Source organism: Saccopteryx bilineata, chromosome 3 (assembly GCF_036850765.1).
Source record: "Saccopteryx bilineata isolate mSacBil1 chromosome 3, mSacBil1_pri_phased_curated, whole genome shotgun sequence".
Taxonomy (NCBI): Eukaryota; Metazoa; Chordata; class Mammalia; order Chiroptera; family Emballonuridae; genus Saccopteryx; species Saccopteryx bilineata.
In genome coordinates this window covers 185,991,216-186,005,263 of record NC_089492.1, presented here as the reverse complement: position 1 = coordinate 186,005,263, position 14,048 = coordinate 185,991,216, and positions in this window count along the sequence as shown.

The window sequence follows — 14,048 nt, the reverse complement described above, 5'->3', positions numbered from 1 at the left end:
CACCTAGGAATAAGTTAAATTTTTTATTCATCCTTCTACTGCATCATATTTCACAGTAAAATACCAAACTGTACTTTATTTGAGCTTGGAAATCCAGGACAAATATAAGGAGGTTGAAGTAAAAGAGGAGCCTCCCTTGGAAACCAGATTATGAGAAGCAGAGAGGAAGTTGCATTTTGTTGTGCAACTTGTTTACACAGAACTCTTGGCCTAATTCTAAGAGATGACAGCAATTTAACCATTACCCAATTCAGTGCCTTACTCAATCGCCCTCTGCTGATTTAATTTTAAACGCTGTCTTCCACTCCTTTGGACATTAGGAAAGATGAAGAAGCTGAGAGAGGGAGCTGAGTGCCTACTTGATGTAACCATTTCTTTAACTTGGAATTGGGTCACATGACCTTGGCTATGAGAAAAGCTCTGATATATCCTATTGTATTTTTATAATTCTCTCAGCATTAATGGAATATCTATAACTGAGAACACACATGTTATATACACATATTTACCAAGTACACACATATATTATGCAATTTATATAAAATATATGATATAGTGTTATACATATCATAATACACACTATAACATTTATTATATATACATATACATTATATAAATTATGTATATATCATATACATGATATATGTACATATAATATATGTTAGTATGTACTCAGTCACAGATTATCTGTTTCCTTATTTTTTTAATGTTTGTTTTATTCTCCCTTAAACCCATGCAAAGGTCAGTCTGCTATTTCTTAATACATATAATGAATGTACCAAAAGACAAATAATGAAAATTATAAACGGCTTCAATTTCATACTTTTACAACAGGCCAGATGTTCTTTTTATGTACTCTACGCACTTTAAAAACTTATATTATCTAAGATGGCATCAAAAATGGCCATTGGAAAACTTATGTTCAGAATTTTATTTTTTTAATGCAACAAAATATTTCCAGTTGAGTTTCATCTATGACAGATTGGTTATGTAACTTAATTGAAGAGAACTTTAAGACAGATTAGAGTTGTGGAGTAACATTCATCCTGTATGCAACATAAAATATTAGGATGTTAGAAAGAAATGGTCTAGATGAGGTCTCCAGAAAAATGGCCTTTGCTAGTTGCAAGATTTTTGCTTGGGTAGCAAAATTTTATAACTAAACAAGGTCTACTCAGACTGGGCTTAATAGAAAATTTGAATCACCTAGATTTGATTACTAAATTGAATTTGCCAATAGACTTCTAGGAAATAGGATCACTGGAAACATCAAATACAAAATAATGTATTCCTATAGAACAGTATTGAAATATTAATAAGGTTAGCCAAACTGCTGAAACCAAAGTTTCAAAATATAATAGCTCAACACTGAGATAGTTCAAAGTGGGTCCAGCCCATCAGGGTTGCTTTGTGCTCAGGTTTACACACCTTTTCAGGAACCTGGGCTCATAGCAACTTTAACATCTTTGACATAGGGCTTTCAAGGATACTTGAGTATCACCAATAATTTTCATCAGTAAAATGAAAGAGTATGAAGGAACAGCTGTGAGAGGTTTTTATACATCAGGCTTGGAAGTGGCACACATCACATCTGGGCAAAATCCATGACCATAACTACAGTGGAGCAGGGGAAGCGTGTCTGGTTGGGTGCCCAGGAGGAAGGGAAGAAGAGATGTTGGTGAACACTTAGTCTCTGTCACAAGGATCATTTAATAAGTAAGTCTTCTTCTATAACCTTTGTAAATTTTGAGCCTCAAAAAGCCATACTAAAATAAGAGGGCTGTTTGGAGGAGCAGCAATTAGGTTTTGGAGATCAGGAATTAGATGGCATTAGGGTAGGTGACCGTTGCAGGGTTTGTCCCATCCTTTCGAGACCACAGCTCTTCCAACCAGAGAAGAAATTAAGAGTTTCAGCCTTCTGCAGCTCCCTTTGGACTGCCACTGTAGCTGCCTCCCCTCCAGCACATTAGGGACTGGGGCTGAGCATGTAGCACATGAGCGCACACGCACACACACACACACACACACACACACACTCAGAGTACTGATTTCTCCCCACCCTCTCTGTGTTGGGAGACCTTTCTCCTTCTCTTCAAGCCAAAGCAGGAAGACTTCTCCTGGAGCTCTCTCTGTTGGCACCTATGTCTGTAGGTGGTTCTACGCTGTCGGGAACCCAGATGGCACTTCAAGTTGTCATTCTCTTCCCCAATAGGCCTGCTCTTTTTTACTTTCCAAAGTACTCTCTGCACGCCAAGTTCAGTAGCTATACTTCATAGGAGACACTGGATGAAGAATGTTTACTCTATCTTACCCTGAACTGGGTCTTGATTTGTTGATTTTATACTTGCTTACATTTTCATTCAAGTATAAAACAAGAACAAAACACTTTAAGGAATATACTATAGCTTCTATAAGTATTCTTAATGTTAAGATGAAATAATAGTGTGTAACTGACAGCAGTTTGAAGGGAAAGGGGGAAGAGGAGGATGTTTAAATATGCTGATTTTCTCATTTTTCATAGTTTGAGTTAAAAAGATACTTGAAGTAGCTAAAATTCAGGAAGAATACACAGAAAAGCTAATATTGGTTGCCGGAGGAGCACTAAGTGGCTGGGGAACAGGATGGAAGGGTCAGTTTTTACTGAGCACACTTCAGCCACGTGAATATATTATGTTAGTACAAAACAGGGAGAAAATGTAGATCTTGCCTATCAAGATAATCCTTCACAAGTCCTTGTTGTTTGTACTTTAGGAGAAATATTCTTTTGAAGTTGGCATTTATATATAGTTTTTAAAATTTATTACTTAAATGAAACAATAATAAAAGCTAGCATTTATTATTTATAACTCCTGACTCTATTCTAAATATACAATATGTAAATGAACACTATATGTGAAATATACATATTTCCCAATTTACAGATAAAGAAACTGAAGGTCAGTGAGGTTATATAACCTGTGTAATGTTCATATCTGGTAAAGCAGCCTGACTAGGACTAGACCCATCTAGTTGAGCAGTAGAGATAAAGGGTAGAAAAATATGTAATCTATTATAATATCATATGATTGGGAAAAGGAGGAAGAACAGTTGGAGAGACAGAGAAGTATATAGATTTAAATTGCTTAGAATGGCTCACTCCTCTGTTTAGAGGAGACTGAAGCGATAGAGATTACCATAAAAAAAAGCAGAAGCAACTCTTTCAAATTATAATGAACACAAAAGCAAAGCAAAGGCAACACAAAGCACACCAAAAATACTGTTTTAAAAAACAGAAAGAGACGTCACGGAAATGGCGCCGTGAGAAGCGTGTCCGACAGCTCTCCCCTAAATCACAACAAATTTATCAACTAGAAACAGAAAAATTTATCCTCGGAGCATTCCGGAGTTCCACACAAACTGAAAGCAAAAGGACTGTTATCACTTGAATCTGAGAGACGAGGGTGTGGAGGGAGCTACCGCAGCAGTGACGCTCATTCAAGCCGCGAGGGAGTGCGCCTGCGGTGAGTCAGCCCATATACTTGGGAACCGCGAGCGGCCGCCGCGAACTGCCGCCGTGAGCGGCCGACACGAGCCGCCGCCCGCGCGCCCGGTCCGCACACTGCGAGTGGGGGTCGCCGGCCGGAGCGCCCCATTTGCGCGCGTGCCTTGGGCATTCCACGCGCCCAGGGCGCCCTGCTGGCCCGCACACCCAGGGGGCTCCATTATCCTGCGCCTGGTGCGGTCCAACCGCCAGCAGTGGGGCGAGTGGGAGAGGCTTGGGAGATTCTCTCCGTGGGCGGGGCACCTCACCCAGACATTCAAGCTAACAATCAAGCGTTGGGGGAGGGGCGCGCGCAGGCAGCCTAAAATACTTTCGGAAACACAGCTGCGACCCAATCACTGAAATTAGCTTAACCATAAAATCTGCGCACCCTCGGTTCTAATTGATAAGATCTCTCTCAGTTCAGCGATCCAAGACAAGAGGCGTGATATTTGTTAGTGCCTCTCGCTAAAGGGGCGGGGGCAACTTCTGATTGATAGAGCCTCCATATTCAGGGATAAACGCTAACAAGAAGGACTTGGCAGATAATAAGGTCTATACTACACTAGTCGTAAGCAGAGACTAGTGCCTCTTCTTCCCTGCAAAAACAGGCTACAAAGTGTGGAAAGCCTGGGTTGAGAGGTCCAACTAAATGATAGGCGCTGAACAGTCACCTTGACAACAATTGACTCCCACCCCCGCCTGATTACACTGGAGGCCCTGACTCTCAGAGCCTTTCCCAAAGCCTTGCACTGAGTGGGGATAGAGTGGGGATTTCCCAGCTCTTTGAGCCTCTTACTCCCCAGGCAGAAGCAGTTGCAGCCTTATAGCTGGATCACCAGGCTGCTAATTCAGAAAGGGGGGACTAGGAGAGAGAATCCAGGAAAGCAAACTCTCTCATCGTTGGACCCTGCAAACGCCAACAAGCCTTTACTTCCAGCAAGACTAAAGCCAATTATATGACATTGCCATAGAATCCCATCAACTGCAAATCCCTACCTAAGAGTGACACAGGGGCAGAGCCTGGGGTACAGAGTCACCGACTAGGAAGAGGGAGAGAAAAGAAAAAGGAAGAAGTTAACCTCTCAAAATCAAAAAACCCACAGACTTTACAACTTGATCCACTAATTTTTTTTTTTTTGTTGTTGTTGTTGTTTGTTTCTTCTATCTTTTTGCCTTTATTTCCTCCACCTCGGTCCTTCTATTCTCTGCCCATCTTATGCTTCCCCTTTCTTGAACTACACTACCCATGAGTGTTGCATTTTATTTTTCTTCTTCATCCTCACCCTCCTTTAAGGTTATACTCCAAAACACTTAACTCTCACTCTCTCCTCTTTTGTTTTTTTTTTGTTTTTTGTTTTTGTCTTGCTTTATTTTGTTTTTTTCTCCTCCTATTTTATTTCTTCCTTCATTTTTCTCTTTTTCTTATTTTTTCCTTTCTATTCGTTTTTTCTTTTCTCATTTTACTTTCCTCCCATATAATCCTCAATCACGAACAAATTAGTTAATTTGGGACTCAAGGCTTTTTTTTGGCTTTATTTCTCTTTTTTGCTTTTGTTTTTATTTTTTTTTCTCTTGTTTGTTTATTTTTGTGGCATTTTGGGTCCTCCCAACCCAAGGTCTCCATTGTATTTAGTCTTCGCTCCACTTAATACAACAGATTTTTACTTATTATTTTTATTTTTTCTTCTTTATTATTCTTTTTTGGTCCTTTTTTCTGATTCCCTCTTATCCCTCTCATTATATCTCTTAATTGACCATCACTTACAAGCAAATCATCTTATGCTTGTCTAAGATTTTCTTCCTTTTTTTTTTTTTTTTTTTTTTTGCATTTAGTAGGTCCCTACTGCCTTTTTTTTGCCCCTTGAACTCTTCACCCCAAATCAGGCCCTCCATTATAGGCACGATATTTCCCTGAGGAGGGGAGAGGAGGGAAAGAGAAGAGAGAAAAAAAAGGGGGAAATAATAAATTATTACTGTTTTTTTTTGTGGGGTGTTTTACCCTTTTTTTTTTTCTTTTTACTCTTTATTAATTCTAATTAGTGCTATCAATAAGACCACCCTCAGATGCCGATAAGAAAGAGGAAATCGAATATTATGGATACAAAAGAAAGAGAGGTAACACAAATAGATGTGGAAAAATCTATGGAGAAAAGACTTAACATATTGGAAGCCTTGGAGCTAAATGACAGAGAATTTAAAATAGAAATCTTAAAAATACTCAGAGATATACAAGAAAACACAGAAAGGCAATATAGGGAGATCAGAAAACAACTCAATGAACACAAAGAATATATTACCAAGGAAATTGAAACTATAAAAACAAATCAAACAGAAATGAAAAACTCAATTCATGAGCTGAAAAACGAGGTAACAAGCTTAGCTAACAGAACAGCCCAGATTGAAGATAGGATTAGTGAAATAGAAGACAAACAACTTGAGGCACAACAGAGAGAAGAAGAAAGAGACTCAAAAATAATAAAAAATGAGAAAGCCCTACAGGAATTGTCTGACTCCATCAGAAAGAATAACATAAGAATAATAGGTATATCAGAGGGAGAAGAGAAAGAAAATGGAATGGAGAATATACTCCAACAAATAATAGACGAGAACTTCCCAAGCCTGTGGAAGGAACTAAAGCCTCAAATTCAAGAAGCAAACAGAACACCAAGTTTTCTTAACCCCAACAAACCCACTCCAAGGCACTTCATAATAAAGATGACACAAACCAATGACAAAGAAAAAATTCTCAAGGCAGCCAGGGAAAAGAAGAGTACAACATATAAAGGAAGGCCTATTAGATTATCATCAGATTTCTCAGCAGAAACTCTACAAGCTAGAAGAGAGTGGACCCCAATATTTAAAGCCCTGAAAGAGAGGAACTTTCAGCCAAGAATACTATACCCATCAAAGCTATCCTTCAAGTATGAAGGAGATATAAAAACATTCACAAATACAGAAAAGATGAGAGAATTTATCAACAGAAAGCCCCCACTCCAGGAAATACTAAGGGGGGTTTCCCAACCAGATTCAAAGAACAAAAGAAAACAACACCACAAGTAACAGCTCCACCAAGAACACAATAAAACCAAACTTAAACTGTTTTCAACAAAGGAAAAAAAGGGGGGAGAGGATGGAGATTAACAGTAGCAAAGGATGATGAAGTGCAGAAATACTTATAAGATAGGGTACTACAATGAATATGGTAGGTACCCTTTTCATTACTTAATGGTAACCACCCTTAAAAAATCCACCACAAAAACACTTGACTTAAAAAAGGTAGCAACAGAGGAAAGAAGTATGGAACACAAACAAACAAAAACAAATGATAGAAAAACAAAAGAGAAGAATCAAACTAGATACAAAACTAACAGAAAGCAATTTATAAAATGGCAGTAGGGAACCCACAAGTGTCAATAATTACACTAAATGTAAATGGATTAAACTTACCAATAAAAAGACACAGAGTAGCAGAATGGATTAAAAAAGAAAATCCAACTATATGCTGCCTACAAGAAACACATCTAAGCAATAAGGATAAAAACAAATTCAAAGTGAAAGGCTGGAAAACAATACTCCAAGCAAACAACACCCAAAAAAAAGCAGGCGTAGCAATACTCATATCTAATAATGCTGACTACAAGACAGAAAAAGTACTCAGAGACAAAAATGGTCATTTCATAATGATTAAGGGGAAGTTGAATCAAGAAGACATAACAATCCTTAATATATATGCACCAAACCAAGGAGCACCAAAATATATAAGACAGCTACTTATTGACCTTAAAACAAAAACTAACAAAAATACAATCATACTTGGAGACCTCAATACACCGCTGACGGCTCTAGATCGGTCATCCAAACAGAGAATCAATAAAGATATAGTGGCCTTAAACAAAATACTAGAACACCTGGATATGATAGACATCTACAGGACACTTCATCCCAAAGCGACAGAGTATACATTTTTCTCTAGTGTTCATGGAACATTCTCAAGAATTGACCATATGTTGGGCCACAAAGACAATATCAGCAAATTTAGAAAAATTGAAATTGTACCAAGCATATTTTCTGATCATAAAGCCTTGAAACTGGAATTCAACTGCAAAAAAGAGGGGGAAAAACCCACAAAAATGTGGAAACTAAACAACATACTTCTAAAAAATGAACGGTTCAAAGAAGAAATAAGTGCAGAAATCAAAAGATATATACAGACAAATGAAAATGAAAATACGACATATCAGAATCTCTGGGATGCAGCAAAAGCAGTAATAAGAGGAAAGTTCATATCACTTCAGGCCTATATGAACAAACAAGAGAGAGCCGAAGTAAACCACTTAACTTCACACCTTAAGGAACTAGAAAAAGAAGAACAAAGACAACCCAAAACCAGCCGAAGAAAGGAGATAATAAAAATCAGAGCAGAAATAAATGAAATAGAGAACAGAAAAACTATAGAAAAAATCAATAAAACAAGGAGCTGGTTCTTTGAAAAGATCAACAAAATTGACAAACCCTTGGCAAGACTCACCAAGGAAAAAAGACACAGGACTCAAATAAATAAAATCCAAAATGAAAGAGGAGAGATCACCACAGACATCATAGAAATACAAAGAATTATTGTAGAATACTATGAAAAATTATATGCCACCAAATACAACAATCTAGAAGAAATGGATAAATTCCTAGAACAATACAACCTTCCTAGACTGAGTCATGAAGAAGCAGAAAGCCTAAACAGACCAATCAGCAGGGAGGAAATAGAAAAAACTATTAAAAATCTCCCCAAAAATAAAAGTCCAGGCCCAGACGGTTATACTAGTGAATTCTATCAAACATTCAAAGAAGACTTGGTTCCTATTCTACTCAAAGTCTTCCAAAAAATTGAAGAAGAAGCAATACTTCCAAACACATTTTATGAGGCCAACATAACCCTCATACCAAAACCTGGCAAGGATGGAACAAAGAAAGAAAACTACAGACCAATATCTCTAATGAATACAGATGCTAAAATACTAAACAAAATACTGGCAAACCGAATACAACAACATATTAAAAAAATAATACATCATGATCAAGTGGGATTCATCCCAGAATCTCAAGGATGGTTCAACATACGCAAAACGGTTAACGTAATACACCATATCAACAAAACAAAGAACAAAAACCACATGATCTTATCAATAGATGCAGAAAAGGCTTTTGATAAAATACAACACAATTTTATGTTTAAGACTCTCAACAAAATGGGTATAGAAGGAAAATATCTCAACATGATAAAGGCCATATATGATAAACCATCAGCCAACATCCTATTAAACGGCATAAAACTGAGGACTTTCTACCTTAAATCAGGAACAAGACAGGGTTGTCCACTCTCTCCACTCTTATTCAATGTGGTGCTAGAAGTTCTGGCCAGAGCAATCAGACAAGACAAAGAAATAAAAGGCATCCATATCGGAAAAGAAGAAGTAAAGCTATCACTTTTTGCTGATGATATGATCCTATACATCGAAAACCCGAAGGACTCCACAAAAAGATTATTAGAAACAATAAACCAATACAGTAAGGTCGCAGGATACAAAATTAACTTACAAAAGTCCATAGCCTTTCTATATGCCAACAATGAAATATTAGAAAACGAACTCAAAAAAATAATCCCTTTCACGATTGCAACAAAAAAAATAAAATACCTAGGAATAAACATAACAAAGAACATAAAGGACCTATATAATGAAAATTACAAAGCATTGTTAAGGGAAATCGAAAAAGATACAATGAGATGGAAAAATATTCATTGTTCTTGGATAGGAAGAATAAATATAATCAAAATGGCCATATTACCCAAAGCAATATACAAATTTAATGCAATTCCCATCAAAATCCCTATGAGATTTTTTAAAGAAATGGAACAAAAAATCATCAGATTTATATGGAACTATAAAAAACCACGAATAGCCAAAACAATCCTAAGGAAAAAGAATGAACCTGGGGGCATTACAATACCTGACTTTAAACTATATTATAGGGCCACGATAATCAAAACAGCATGGTATTGGCAGAAAAATAGACACTCAGACCAATGGAACAGAACAGAAAGCCCAGAAATAAAACCACATATATATGGTCAAATAATCTTTGATAAAGGGGCCAACAACACACAATGGAGAAAAGAAAGCCTCTTCAACAAATGGTGTTGGGAAAACTGGAAAGCCACATGCAAAAGAATGAAACTCGACTACAGCCTGTCCCCGTGTACTAAAATTAATTCAAAATGGATCAAAGACCTAAATATAAGACCTGAAACAATAAAGTACATAGAAGAAGACATAGGTACTAAAATCATGGACCTGGGTTTTAAAGAACATTTTATGAACTTGACTCCAATGGCAAGAGAAGTGAAGGCAAAGATAAATGAATGGGACTACATCAGAATTAAAAGTTTTTGCTCAGCAAGAGAAACTGATATCAAAATAAACAGACAGCCAACTATATGGGAACTGATATTTTCAAACGACAGCTCAGATAAGGGCCTAATATCCAAAATTTACAAAGAACTCATAAAACTCAACAACAAACAAACAAACAATCCAATAAAAAAATGGGAAGAGGACATGAACAGACACTTCTCCCAGGAAGAGATACAAATGGCCAACAGATATATGAAAAGATGCTCAGCTTCATTAGTTATTAGAGAAATGCAAATCAAAACTACAATGAGATACCACCTCACTCCTGTTAGATTAGCTATTATCAACAAGACGGGTAATAGCAAATGTTGGAGAGGCTGTGGAGAAAAAGGAACCCTCATTCACTGTTGGTGGGACTGTAAAGTAGTACAACCATTATGGAGGAAAGTATGGTGGTTCCTCAAAAAACTGCAAATAGAACTACCTTATGACCCAGCAATCCCTCTACTGGGTATATACCCCAAAACCTCAGAATCATTGATACGTGGAGACACATGTAGCCCCATGTTCATTGCAGCACTGTTCACAGTGGCCAAGACATGGAAACAACCAAAAAGCCCTTCAATAGAAGACTGGATAAAGAAGATGTGGCACATATACACTATGGAATACTACTCAGCCATAAGAAATGATGACATCAGATCATTTACAGCAAAATGGTGGGATCTTGATAACATTATAAGGAGTGAAATAAGCAAATCAGAAAAAAACAAGAACTACATGATTCCATACATTGGTGGAACATAAAAATGAGACTAAGAGACATGGACAAGAGTGTGGTGGTTACCAAGGGTGGGGGGGGAGGGAGGACATGGGAGGGAGGGAGGGAGAGAGTTAGGGGGAGGGGGAGGGGCACAGAGAACTAGATAGAGGGTGACGGAGGACAATCTGACTTTGGGCGAGGGGTTTGCAACATAATTTGGTGACAAAATAACCTAGACATGTTTTCTTTGAATATATGTACCCTGATTTATTAATGTCATCCCATTACCATTAATAAAAATTTATTAAAAAAAAAACAGAAAGAATAACACGACTATTATATTAACAAATAAAAATATGTAGTTTAATTCTTAAATAAAAATAAGAATTTTACATTGTATTCTAAAGTGAAATTCAACAAAAGAATCCCTAAAACATAGTGATTCAGAAAGGCTGACAAAGAATGAACAAAGATATACTTCCAAATGCAAACAAAAAGTAAGTTAATATTTCTTCTAAAGTCATGACCTTAATGTCAGGCAATATTAAATTAAAATTTAAAAGCACTCACTGTAAAATACAAATTGACAATTTTAATTTAAAAAGTCAAGTCATAATTAAAATCTAGCATTTTAATATTTGCCTATCAAAAACTGTAGAATAAAAATTAATAAAGTCCAAATTATAAAAAAAGAGAAAGAAGCAGAAATATGTTATTTTTAGTAGACTAATCTCATTCAGCTTTTGTGAGACTTCATTGTTTGTTCAAAGTATTTGTTGCTTCCATCCACCCACCTTTGCTATCCTTCCTTTTAGGCAGAATGTACTTCTTTATGTTATTCAGTTTGGGCTTGACCATTTCTGCTTGACCAAAGAAATGTGATTGTTTATATATAACATGGACCATATTTGAGCATAAACTTAAAATGTACCTGTGTGGTTTGGCCCTGCTCCTTTTATTCCTGCCAGAACTGAGATCAAGGTGAACTGGTAAGACAGTGTCATGCAAGTACAGGGTCAGATTCTGCTTTTATTTTAAAATTTTGATGCTTTGTTTCTCATAGATTTTGTGTTAATTTTGATTGTTAAAGATACTGCATTAGAATATTACTTATCTCGTTCACTGAGGTTTTGGAATCATCTTAAATTTTGCATTCAAGGCAGGTACCCCACTTGTGGCCCTTGTTCTTGACCTATATTATGAGAACAGCATGACCCTAGTGGCTCCAACTCTGTCAACCCTACAGCTGAAATAAGAAAATTTATGGATCTCCATGAAGATCATCAAGCAAATTCCAGGTGAACAGCAACTGGCCTGCTATTGTTCTCAGGCAACACAAACAGGAAGTAAGATTTACTTTTTAAATTAACAAGATTTTTTTTGGCCAAAGAAACCTCACCTACAGCCTCCACTTCTAATCTTTCCTTCTCCGTGGACTCCCAACTCTCTCCTCCTCCTGCCTGACCCCCAGGGGAACCCCTCTCTCGGGACCCCTCTCTGGTCCCTCTGCAAATTTCTTTCACTTGTTTCTCTTCCCTGAAGAAAGCACCCTCCCTTCGCAAAATCCTGTTTTTCATTCACTTGCAAATACCAGTCTTTCTTGCTCCTCCCCTGCTGGCCAGGGGCCCCTTCCTTCTCCACTGTGTTCTTAAACCCCTCATCCCTCCTTGCAGATGGGTGGCTCTGTCTCTTTTTCTTCTTTGACCCATCCCACCCTCCTCAGAGACTGACTATACCTTCCACTACCCCTTGTCCTTTTCCTTCTCCTCAGAGCGCTAAATCTTTTGACTCCTCTGACCACGTGGCGCCACCACCAGCACTTTAATCTCCTCCCCATCCTCCTGAAAATTCTGACCCTCCTTCTTTCCATCCAGCTGTTCATGCTGTCCATCCATCACCTTACCTCTTCCTCCCCTCTATACTGACAACTCCCTGCCATCTCTAAAAGCTTTAAAAAAACCAAAGAACAAAGTTTTCTATTAAGCTGTGTGAATAAGTAATCTGTTTTGTCTCTTTGTCTGTGTCTGTTTCTAAGGCCTTAAACCAATAATTATCCACCTCTTAAATCAAGGCTTACTCATCCCCACAAATTCTCCCTGCAATACCCCCATCCTTCCTGTTCAAAAACCTTCAGGGGTTTATTGCCTTGTACAAGCCTCGTACACCTAATCAATGAGGCAGTAATTCCTCTCTATCCAGTAGTCCCTAATCTCTACAAGTTACTGTCACATATTCCCTCAAACACCACTCACTTCACAGTCCTAGACCTCAAGAATGCCTTCTTTACTATTCCTCTATACCCTGATTCTTACTTTCTATTTGCATTCACCTGGACTGACCCGGACACTAATGCAGCCCAGCAGCTTATGTGGACTGTCTTACCCCAGGGGTTCAGAAAGAGCCCACACCTGTTTGTGCAGCCACTAGCTCAGGATTTAGCAGCATGCTATCTCAAAATTAGTGCTCTCTTACAATATGTAAATACCTACTCCTCTGCAGCCCCTCCCTGCCTGCCTCAAGGAGACACACTGTCACCCTTCTTAACTTCCTTACCAGGAAGGGATATCATGTCTTCTCTGCTAAGGCTCAACTTCACTTCTAGTCCGTAGTTTATCTGGGCATCGCCTTAACCCCCACCACCTGAGGTCTCACCCTAGATCGAACTCAGACCCTTCGCTGTCTCCAACCACTTACCACCACAAATCAAATCTTTTCTTTCTTTGGTCTAATAGGCTTCTTTAGACACTGGATTCCCAATTTTGCTCTCTTAGTCAAGCCCCTCAGTGATATCTTCTGAGCATGGCTTGTAAGATCTATAATGGCCAAGGAAGTAACAGAAAAGGCAAATAAGGCCCAAAAGAAGTCAGAAAATACCAGCTTTTGGCATTTTCACCAGCTCCAGAGTGGAAAGAAAGATCATTGAACTGAAGCCTGCCAGGTTTCCTGGCCCCACTGGTTGACACGACTGTGCTGTGGAGAAGAGACGTGAGAACGTAAGCTGCCCCATCCCTCCATGGAGGGAGGGTTCAGTCTCTTCTAGCCCTGCTCCAGCTACCTGTGACCTGTACTTGCCCAGCATGCTGGGAATTGCCACTGAAGGCCCAAGGTCATTGTTCATGAGCCTATGGTATTTCTTCCAAGTAGCAGATAAACTGATCTCATTTCTTGGAAACACAAGGGCCATCTACTATGCCTTGCCTAAATATTTGAGTTTTATTTATCCCTCAAAGATCTCTACTGTGGGTAATGACAATCTGATTTTGTTGCTTTATTTAATGTATAGCATCTCCTTTATTCCTCTTGTCTCAATGCCCCATGCCTATTGTAGGATGGGACCTTCTGCTAATTCCAGCTA